The 12332-nt window shown below is 39.9% G+C and overlaps 1 pseudogene; it reads left to right on the top strand.

The window, feature by feature from the left end:
- Window positions 1-1065: 1065 nt before the first annotated feature.
- LOC115414158 (protein FAM163A-like) lies at window positions 1066-9682 on the top strand (annotated as a pseudogene).
- The last annotated feature ends 2650 nt before the right edge of the window (window positions 9683-12332 follow it).

A 12332-nucleotide genomic window follows, 5' to 3' on the forward strand; every position in this document is an offset into this window, starting at 1 on the left:
TTGTGTGTGTGTGTGTGTGTGTGTGTGGGTGTGTTATATATATATATATATATACATATATATACATATTACATATATTATATTATATTATATATATATTATATAATATTAGGGTGGGGAAGCAAAATTTTCAATGAACATTTAGTTGTTTTTTCTCAGCAGGCACTACGTCAGTTGTTTTGAAACCAAACATATACTGATGTCATAATCATACCTAACACTATTATCCATACCTTTTCAGAAACTTTTGCCCAGATGAGTAATCAGGAAAGCAAACGTCAAAGAGTGTGTGATTTGCTGAATGCACTCGTCACACCAAAGGAGATTTCAAAAATCGTTGGAGTGTCCATAAAGACTGTTTATAATGGAAAGAAGAGAATGACTATGAGCAAAACTATTACCAGAAAGTCTGGAAGATACTATTAAAGAAGAATGGGAGAAGTTGTCACCCGAATATTTGAGGAACACTTGCGCAAGTTTCAGGAAGCGTGTGAAGGCAGTTATTGAGAAAGAAGGAGGACACATAGAATAAAAACATTTTCTATTTTGTCAATTTTCTTGTGGCAAATAAATTCTCATGACTTTCAATAAACTAATTGGTCGTACACTGTCTTTCGATCCCTGCCTCAAAATATTGTAAATTTTGCTTCCCCACCCTATATATATAATATACACACACACACACACACAACATACATACATGTATATATATAAATATATTTAGAGCATATCTAGATAGCTTATATAGAGCTTTCGTACATGTTACAGTATTCTGAATCTGAATGTGAAACCTTTGTTAGGGTAAGGTGTAAAAACTACATAAAAGAACCAATAAAAATGAAAAATCTTGATATTACAAGTACACTATTTTGTCTGTATTTGTTTCATCGATGTTGTATCTGTCACAAATTTAGTGGGGACGGTCATTTTTGTATTTACTTTTTCAATTATGACAGTTTGGTCTCTTTGAAGAACACTGCATTAAAAGACAGATAATGGATTATCAAGATCAAAATAGCAGCTGACTGTATCTCACAGACGTGTTTGTCTTCCTGCAGGAGTTCCAGATCCAGTTTCAGATCCAGATCCAGTTCCAGATCTTTACCCAGGCTGGTCATGGTGTCCTACCTCAGCTCACTGTTCTGCATCCACACTCCCCGCTGTCTTCCAATGTAAATGGACATCACATATTACGGTGCTTTTAGGAGGGCTAGTTTTTCTTTGAGCTCTTAAATCAACTCCAGTGGGCTGGTATATGACTTCACAGGTGTTACCATGGGATAAGTATTTCTATTTTTATGAAAATACATAGCTCTCTAATTGGATTCCAGGGTTTTTCTTCTTCTTTAGATAATGAACAGAATGCTTCACATTTGTAGTTGTCACACTGTGCGCCACCTTCTGACCACACTTCACCATCTAGTTTATTTATACCAAAACTATTCATCAAAATGCACATAATTTGTATTTTCTTTTACAAAAGTTCACTTCATAATTGCTTGACAACAGTAAAGAGACATCAAGACTTAGTTGCACTTTTTTGTTGAACTTTTTGTTTTATTTTAGTCGTTAAAATCTGTGAAACTGACATGGATGGGAGCATCAGTGTTCATGTAAACAGGATCATTGGAACAGTACACTGTGGATCACTGTGGTGTGACGGTATAATCCTGACAGTTATAAGCAGCTAGGCCTGCACAAATACAGAAAAAATGCAGAAAGCATTAGTACCAATAGAAAATGTGTGAGAGACAGTTTAATATTTATCTTTTAACCCATGGTACCTTTTCAGTGTCCTCAGACATGGTTGCCTGGCAACCCCACTGAAAGGGCAAGATTATGGGAGGTCAGTAGTTACAGCGTGTTTGTAAATCAGACCAGGTCGGACAGATTCATTAGCACTAACTGTGTTCAGTCCAATCTGCAGGTCCTAATGTGCAGACGTTTGACAGGTATTGATCCATTTAAGTCTGTTTCAAAGAAGCAACACTGAACAGTTTCTGAAAGCAAAATCTGAATGCATGAGTATAGCATGACGTACTGTTCATTTTTAATCCCCCTCGGTCAAATATAGTGTGAGATTCAGTCAAAGTTCCAGCCCTATAATTGAATGAACTGGAGACAGGGTGTACCCCGCCTTCACCCATAAGCAGCTGGGATAGGCTCCAAGTGACCCCCGTGACCCTAGTGAGGATAAAGCAGGCTCAGAAAATGAATGAATGAATGAAGTGTTAGTGATTCCGGCCAAATGTGTGCTAGTGTTTCCCGCCACACTAATGGCAGCAAATTCAAATGGAATGTACATGTTGCAGTATTTAGTCTCTAATGTGGCTTTGAAAGGGCCAAAGGCCTTGGGGGATCCCACCAGGAAACCAGAGGGAAGAGAACTTAGGACATTTGATAAAATGTCGGAATGGTATGAATTTTTGAAAAAACTAGGCATTTTGGTGACCTTTAACCTACAACATGACCTTGACATTAGACATTTCCTAATACAAAGTACTCTTACGATACAATATGGCACATACAAGATCATTAAATGGCCCATCATGAACATTTATTCATTGCACTGGACAAAAGTGTGGAGAAGCTGTGAAAGTTGTGAAAAAGATTTTCAGAGTTAAAAAAGTAACTTTCGGGGTGGGGGGGTTGGATGAAAATTTCAAAAGAATTACACAGTGCTTAGAACATCTTGTTGCATCAGAAAATCAGGGCTAATGTGGTATTGATATTATCCCCCCCCCCCCCCACTATAATTTAGATTAGGTTGTCTTTGTGTCAAACTTATTCCATCCATATTTATATGTGAAAGTACTCAGATATTAGAACTGCACAAGGACATACGACCTGGAAACAGGGGGTCAAAGTTCACCTACGTTCAATATTCTACTGCTCCATGCATCCACAGTATAAATGTGGAGCAGATAATGAATGAATTCAACAGAGAATGAGATTATGTTGTTGAATGGACAGACGGACGACAAAACGATTACAATACCCCTTCAGCCAGAAATTGGCTGAGGAGTAAAAATGAAACAGCTCTAATCTCAGGCTCCATTCAGACTGCAGACAAGTGTGGCCCAAACCTGATATTTGTCTATATGTGACCTGGATCTGATCTGTTACAGACAGTCTGAACAGCACTAATCTGACCCGGACCACTTTCATATGTTTCATATGTCAAAAGTTGTGGGTGGGGTGAATCAGAGACGGTGCATGTTGATAAAATGAACATGGAGGTCCTACGTGACCATGGACCAAATGTCAGTGAGACATTCAGGGTGTATTCACACCTGCCTTGTTTGGTCCGTTTAAAACGGACCAGAGTTCGTTTGCTCCCTTGGTTCGGACCTTTTGGGCTGGTGTGAATAAAAACCACCGAACTCTGTTCCGGACCAAAAAGCGAACCGAGACCCAGTTGAAGAGGTGGTCTCGGTGCGGTTCCATACGAACCCTGGTGCGGTTCGTTTGAGGTGTGAAAGCAGACCGGACCCGATCCGACACAGTTGGGTTTTTTGTACCTAACGAGCTCCTGTCGTGTGTCGAGCATTATGGACAATAGATTTACCAGAGAAGCACTCAGAGTGAGGATAGGCTACGGAGCTGAAAATGAGCCTGGTCAAACTTGGAGCTTGGAAGGGACACGCTGCCTTTTAGACATCTGGGCAGATGTGCATATAACACAGCTGCTAGAAAGGACACATAAAAACTCCGATTTTCAGCTTGTTCAGCGAGAGAATGAGTAGGATGACGGTTAGATTTGTCTGTTGTGCTTGAAATAAAAATAATAAACGACTTCATCACCCCCAGCAAACTTTACCTGCGTTAAGGAATTCTGTCCCTGGCTAAACTCAACGGTGATATAGGATAGATACACATAGGTAAGCAGTACGGAGCACTAATGCTTTTGGAGAACAGTCTTTTCATATACTAGCAGAATTCACACTTCAGACCTGTTCTGTCTTGCGTGGATCAGACCAACAGTCACAACATGATGTGCACATGAGCGCTGTCCTCCATAGCCATCTTGCCCTGTGTCTTCGTCATTGAGAAGTGAATTCTACAATACTGTAAACCTGACGTTGCATCAAACGCTCTTGCTGCTCAAACACTTGTGCAGACATCTGCATCTGTAAAAACCGCTATGACGGTAACAAAAACAGCAAAATGTCCATGATTCTGTCATTTCACTTTGGACTGAGCGCTTTAATGGACGCTGCTCATTTCTGTCCAATGGATGAATGACCTCAGCACATGTGGTTTTGTTTACAGATTTTGGTCCAATTACAAAAATGTACAGTGTGAATACGAACCGCACCAAATTAAAAAAAAAAAAAAAAAATTTGGTCCGGACCAAAGCAAGTGAACTATTGGACTTTCCTGGTGTGAATACACCCTCAGTCTCCTCATTGGTCCACATCTGTCCACAGCTCATGGCTGCTGCCGTTAGCTCTGACCACCCATGAGGCTCCGCTACTTCCACAATGTTGATTACCTATAATGCCACATGGCTACGGTGGCTTGTCAAGCACAAAAAGGCACACGGTTCTTTGGTTTGTTTCTTTCTCTGTGTTTCTATTCACACCAGAAGTGAACCAACCAGAGTCCATTTGGTGGTCTCAGTCCACTTGTTTGGTTCCAATCAGAGCTCACATGTTTGTATTCACACCTAAAAAAAGTCTGGACTTTCCGGGGAAACAAACTCCTTTCAGTTTTAAATGGACCAAATGAAGTCGGTCTGAATACACCCTAATAAGGCATCCGTGGTAGTGAGTCGGTCCTCATTCAGTCTGTCCTCAGTCAAAGTAACACAGATATAACACTGATGATTATTAAATAGAACCTCCACGTTCAGCGCTGATTGAATCAGCAGGAGTGACGCTATTCAGCAGAGGACAGATTTGACTACACAGTGATTAGATACCACTGACATACATGCTACTGCGCTAATATGCTAATCATGATTAGATAGATATAGATAGATAGATAGATAGATAGATAGATAGATAGATAGATAGATAGATAGATAGATAGATAGATAGATAGATAGATAGATAGATAGATAGATAGATCCTCTGCAGGAAATTGTTTGGTTACTTCAGCTGTAACATGATTTGGACAACTTTGACTGTTAATATCTTCAGTGTAATTTTTGCCCGTGGGCCGGACTGGAAGCTGAATTAAAGGGTTAAAGTTAATAAATGTCATCAAACAGGTTAGAACATGTGACACAGCTGCCTCCATAAACATCCAACACACCTGGAGGTCTAAGGCTCTGTTCACACAGCAGGTCTTAATGCATAAATGTGGACTTTTTTGGTGAAATCTGATTTTTCTGTGCTCATTCATATTCCACATTAAATGCGACTTCTATCAGTTTTGAGTCTGAACTGAATGTGACCCTGAAGTGACCCACATGCACTAAAGAGGTCCTGATGGAATACGAGACCACGCAGACACACACTGTGTTTACAGAAGTAACACTCCTGGGACGCAGAAGTGTGACGTTTGTCGCATTTCAATGATGTAAATGTCAGATAAATGCGACCTGGCCGTTCAGACTGAAGTCGCATTGGAAAATATCAGATATGTATCAGATTTAGGACCACATATGAAAGTGGTCTGGGTCAGATTTAGGACCACATATGAAAGTGGTCTGGGTCGGATTTAGGACCACATATGAAAGTGGTCTGGGTCAGATTTAGGACCACATATGAAAGTGGTCTGGGTCGGATTTAGGACCACATATGAAAGTGGTCCGGGTCGGATTTAGGACCGCATGTGAAAGGGGTTGGATTTAGGACCTCATGTGAAAGGGGTTGGATTTAGGACCTCATGTGAAAGTGGTCCGGGTCAGATTTAGGACCACATATGAAAGTGGACTGGGTCAGATTAGTGCTGTTCAGATTGTCTATAACAGATCAGATCCAGGTCACATATGGGTGAAAACATCGGATTTGGGACACTTATCTGCAGTCTGACCGGAGCTTTTGATGGACCAGGTCGGACTTGTGTTTTCCTGGTTCATGTTCCATCTGAGGCCTCGTTCTGATAACGTCTGCACAGTAACTGTCTACTTACAACATGTTACATCAGTTGTGGTTACGTCATGATGGTAGATGACGACACTAATTCAGCCTACTTTGGTTTTCTTCACAGGCGTTCTTGAAACCTTTGTTGGACCTAAGTATTCTGGATATTCCTCTGTACATATTCACATAATCCAAGCCCATCGGAAAAGTACAGCTCTTTCATCCTCTTCTGTTTCTGCTTTTGCTGTCTCTCCTCCATCTGTGTCTGTCCTTTATCTCTGTGTTGCTTTCATCTCTTTCTTTTTGTTTTTTTTTTCCGCTCTCTGTGAAGGGTTTGATGGAGAGCTGGTCGAATGTCAGCGGGAACTATTGTTATAACTGGAGGAATTCTCGCCGGAGTGATACTGCTGTGCATCGTAGCAGTGCTCTGTTACTGTAGACTCCAGGTAGCACTGTTTATATTCACTATCAACAACAATGCACTCACTTACTTTGGAAAATAGCACTTCAATTAACTGTGGAACTGAAAAACCCCTCATACACAATGTAAAAAAATCTGTAATTTAACAGAATTTTCACTGTTTATTTTACAGATTTTTCCTGTATTTTCAAGATACAGGAAAATATCAGTGGAATGACAAAAATAGACTGTGATTTTACTGGTCAAATCTAAAATAACATATAAAACGAGATAAAATTACTGACAATTAACCGTAAAAGAAGTATTGTTCTGTAAGTTTAACAAAACTTGTTTGTTAATTGACAAATATCTTGTGTAATTATGGGAGGTTTCACAACAAAAATGTTGAATAAATGTGTTTTTGTGAATGTATAACATGTATAATAAACTGATAAACTGTCCAAATACAGTTTTTATCAGTGGATTGTACAACTTAGTCTCATTGAAAATTATTATATATATATGTAATTTGATTGTTTTAATACATGTAAATATTCTTTATAAAACATTAAAAAGTCAAAACAAAATATGCAAAACCTCATATAAAGTTAGGGCAAAAAACTGTATTTTAATTATGGAAAAATTACCGTATTTTTATGAGATGGTTGTTTTTGGTCATTTTACAGTATTTTTTCGGCACCCCTGCTGCCGGAATAATAAAAAATTATTTATGTTTTTTTTTTTTTTTATAGTGCAGGGTGTATCAGAAAAAAAGTAGACTCATAAAAAACATCAAACCAAAATGCGAAGACATTTTGTAAATCTACTCATATGTGTGTATTGTCCATGGAATTGTCCTTTGATTGACACCAGTGTCCTGGGTCAGTTTTCATGCTTCAGTGAATAACGCTAATTTCAGTTGTGCAAAATGAAAGGAAGTGTAAGGGTTAATATGAGATCTGTCTCCATGGATGACAAGTTTCACTGGTCTGTTACTTACATACATAAAACAGGACAAACATAATGACATGTGAACCCCCAACCATCCATACAAAGATTTCACATTAACGACAGGTTTGAGTCTATCATGACAAACATAAGGGGTTAAAGCTGTTCATGAGGATTCTATAGAGCAGGGCTGTCAAACTCATTTTAGTTCAGGGGCCACATTCATCTAAATTTGATCTGCAGTGGGCTGAACCAGTAAAATAATAACATAAAATCTATAAATAATGTCAACTCCAAACTTTTCTCTATGTTTTAGAGCGAAAAAAGTAAATTCACATTATGAAAAGGTTTACATCTACAAACTATCCTTTCAAAAGATGTGAATAACATGAACAAACTGAAAAAAATAAGTGTAATTTTAACAATATTCTGCCTCAGTTTATCATGATACATGTTCATTATAACTTACAGATCACAGCGGATCTACAAACACACAAAACATTTAATATCAGACAGAATCTTGTTAAAATTGTACTTACTTCTCTTAGGACATTTCAGGTTGTTCATATTTTCAGGCGATTCACATTTTTTTTGCAAAATTATACTTTGTTTTAGTTTAAATACATGAAAATATTTACATTTACAAAGAGAAAAATGTGTAGTTGTCATTATTTATATGTTATTATGATTATTTTACTGGTCCTGCCCACTTGGGATTGAATTGGTCTGAATGTGGAACCTGAACTAAAAGGACTGTTAATATCTTCAGTGTAATTTTTGCATTTCATAAATTCATCCCAAGGGCCAGACTGGACCCTTTGGCGGGCCAGATTTGGCCCCAGGCCGCATGTTTGACACCTGTGCTACATAGGGTATGCACGTGACGTCACCGCTAGCGGAAGTCATCGCGGTTCTGCCCACTGAGTGGCAGAAAGAGGGAGATGAGTGACAGCGTTGGCTTCAATACTGTCTAAACAGAAGAACAATATTTAATAAAAAATGGGGAAGAGCTGTTGTGAGATTGAGTGTATGAACAGGTTTGAAAAGCAGTCGGAGCTATCGTTTTACAGACACTGGAAGACAAAAGAGAAGAGAAGTTCTGGTTTCCTGGATTTGTGAATCCAGGAAACCAGAACTTAGATCTGTGGATCCTGTTTAGTGTCAGGAAACATTAATTTTTGCTTTATTTATGGGTCATATCAGACCTTAAATGACGTATTGTTTTGGCTAACGTTCCTTCTTAGTAAAGCTCTTGGTTTCATGATCAGATCTTTCATGGTTTTTCTCTTCATTTTGTGATTCTGAACCTTGTGCTCCTACATGATTAGTAAAGTAACTTAAACTGAGGCTAACCTAGTTTTTCAAATACGGGGGAACTGGAGAATAAAGCTACGACGGAGTATTAGGGCCACATAAGAAAATAAAACTCTTGTCACTACGAATATAAAGTCATAAAATATCGATATAAAACCCATAATTTTATGAAATAAAGTCGAATACAAAAAGAATCACAATGTTATGAGAATAAATAGTAGTTATAAAATTGTGTGGAAGATTAAACAAGCTGGAATCCTTCGACTAATGGAAGTGTGTGCCTTCAGGTCAAATCCTGAAGTGGAAAACCCAAATCTGGACTCACTTAGCAAATTTTACTATTGATTTTCAGTTTCTCACCAATGTGTGAAATCTGTATATCAGTGGTCGGAGGTTAATATGTCATTATTTTTTCCCCTGTTTTTTTATTATTATTATTATTATTATTATTATTATTATTATTATTATTATTATTATTATTGTTGTTGTTGTTGTTATCATCATCATCATCATCATCATTATTATTATTATTATTATTATTATTATTAATAATAATAATAATAATAATAATAATAATAATACATGTTGCTGTGTTGTGTCCAGTATTACTGCTGTAAGAAGAATGACTCGGAGGTGGACATGGGCTCTGTGGTGGGTCCGGACCCCTCTCTCATTTTCCCTGCAACACGTGCAACGCCCTGGCAATGGACGGCACAGCCATCACCCCAGTGTCTTTGGACCAGCTGGACCCGGGTCCTCACCAAGACCACTGTCCCGGCTGTTCCCCCTTCCAGTCGCGCCATTCTGCTGGAGCCGTGGCCAACATGAGGAACGGCGGCGAGCGTCTGGGCTTCCACACCTACTACGACAACCCGGCGGCATCCCTCCCCCTGTGCTCCAACCCACAGGGATGCCCCTCCCCTATAAGCTTCTATCCGCCCTCTGACATGTTCCCCCCCCGCCACGCCCCTATAGCACCCAGGTCTGACCTCTGCTGCACTCCAACACTTGCACACGCCCTGTTTGGGACTCATTTCAGGTGATGAATTACAGCACAATTACACAAACATGCCCCCGTTACTGTACTCTGAAGATCCAGCCTCTTTAGACGGAAGGGTTGGGGGGCTGAGGACTGAGAACAGCACAGACATGGGTATCACTCTGGTACAAACTCAGCTGCTTCCTTATTCCAATGCCATTAGGACTTACAGGGGGTGAATGTGTGTGGTCACTCGTGTATGTTGTGAAAAGTGTCCACAGTCACACCTCAGACAAATGAGTGTTATTTTGATATTAGTACGGATGCAAACCTGAGGACACACCCTTCATTAGTCACACATTTCTCTTGGTGCCGTGTTTGTGTGATAGTCAAGGCCTTTACACACCAGGGCTACGTTCAGACTGCTGCCAAATGTGACCCGAATCTGATTTTTTTCCCCATATGCAACATGATATCCTGAAATCTGGTAAATACACTCGCCACTTTTAATTGGCGTTAACTGGTGGCGTTATCCGTACGCATTAAAAGCTTTCCACATGTATGTTCACACTCGTCAGATACCTAGCACTAAGGGTTAGGGTTAGGTGAACCAGAGATCTTAGCATATATTGACACGCGACTAAATGAATAACATGCAAAAGGATGAAAATGCGTACGTATAGCATGCCAAATGCCATAAGACTGGTGGGACATACAGTGTGATTTCATGAGATCAGTCCAGAGAAAATACAAGCTCAGACTGCAGGTAAATGTGGCCCAATCTGATTTTTGTGTCCATATGTGACCTGTATCTGATCTGTTACAGTTTGAACAGCACTAATCTGACCCAGACCACTTTCATATGTGGTCCTAAATCTGACCCGGACCACTTTTAATGTGGTCCTAAATCTGATACAGATCTGATATTTTACAATGTGACTTCAGTCTGAATGGCCACGTCACATTTATCCGACATTTTACGTCATTGAAATGCGACAAACGTTTCAATTCTGCATCCCAGGAGGAGGAGCAGAGGAAAACCATATTTCCTTCTGTAAACACAGTGTGTGTCTGCACGGTCTCGTCAGGACCTCTTTAGTGCATGTGGGTCACTTCAGGGTCACATTCAGTTCAGACTCAAAACTGATAGAAGTTGCATTTAATGGTAAATAGTAAATAGGGCTGCACAATTAATCGTTAAAAGATCACGATCTCGATTCACACATGTATACGATCTCATTTCTAAACATGGACGATTTTTAAGCATTTTTTTACGGGCTGCATTCCAAAAATAAATGCCCACAACGCAGAACCACCACCGCCTCTACCCTCAACCATTGGTAAAGCGTCTTTACAACACATGTGCTGCTGCTGTCACTGTAGTTGAGTGAAGAAAGAGTGAATTACAGTGGAGGAATGTCTGCGGTAAAGAGAGTGAAATGGAGGAAAACCCTAGTGGTAGTGGTGAGAGTCACCCACCTGAACTCCCACTGGCTGGGAAGTTTTTTGCGCTGCAAACTTTCACAAATCAGCTGACGTCGCTTAGCAACCGGGACCATAGGTACAGCGTTTCCGCTGGTAAGGTTTATCCATGCCACCACACCAAACATTTCATACAAAAAAACCCATCACCGTCATGTATTATACATATGTATTATATATATAAACTGAGAGGGTAGTGAAAAGGGAAATGAACATAAAGTTTCACTTTCACTTCTGCGGGGGGCACGGACTGCACCGCCCTTTACCCCCATTGTATAAGTAGGACGGAAACCGATGCACACACGGGGGTAACCAGCTGACCCCAAACACACACACACACACATACACACACACACACACACACACACTGATCGAAATGCACGCACGTGCACTCCCCCCCGACCATTACACACAACCACACCAGCAGATCAATTCCACAGTAAACACTGCATAAGTGACTGGACTACTTGCAGAGTGATATGACAGTGCAATAAACATTTTGTGAAAAAAATCATGCCAGAGAATCGTGATCTCAATTCTAAGCAAAAGAATCTTGATTCACATTTTTGCCAGAATCGTGCAGCCCTAATAGTAAATCAGCTGCACTTATATAGTGCTTTTCCACACCTTCATTCTGCCCAAAGCCCTTTACAAAGCCTCACATTCACCCATTCACACACTCATACACCAGTTGGCGGCTGCTGCCATGCAGGGCGCTGCCAGACCCTACTGGGAGACATTTAGGGTTCAGTGCCTTGCCCAAGGGCACTTTGACATGTGGACAGTCAGAGCCAGGATTCAAACTACCAACCCTTCAGTCATTATACGACCCCTCTACCAACTGGGCCACAGCCGCCCCTGACCTGAGAGCCCAAACTTTTGTTTTAAAAAACTGTTAATTACAGTCTAATAACTAGCATTTGATTCACACTCAAACATGTTAGTGAAGATGAAATAATAATAATAATAATAATAATAATAATAATAATAATAATAATAATATAATAATCATGATGGATTAGCTTTATATAGCGCTTTTCTATGAACGCATACTCAAAGCACGTACAGTGGCTCCATTATTCATTCACACTTCGGTTATTGGACGACCCGCTCTACCTCCTGAGCCACGGTCGCCCATGTAGATTCATCAGGACAGCAGAGTGACAGTAATGGTATG

This window comes from Sphaeramia orbicularis, chromosome 22 (assembly GCF_902148855.1).
Source record: "Sphaeramia orbicularis chromosome 22, fSphaOr1.1, whole genome shotgun sequence".
Taxonomy (NCBI): domain Eukaryota; kingdom Metazoa; phylum Chordata; class Actinopteri; order Kurtiformes; family Apogonidae; genus Sphaeramia; species Sphaeramia orbicularis.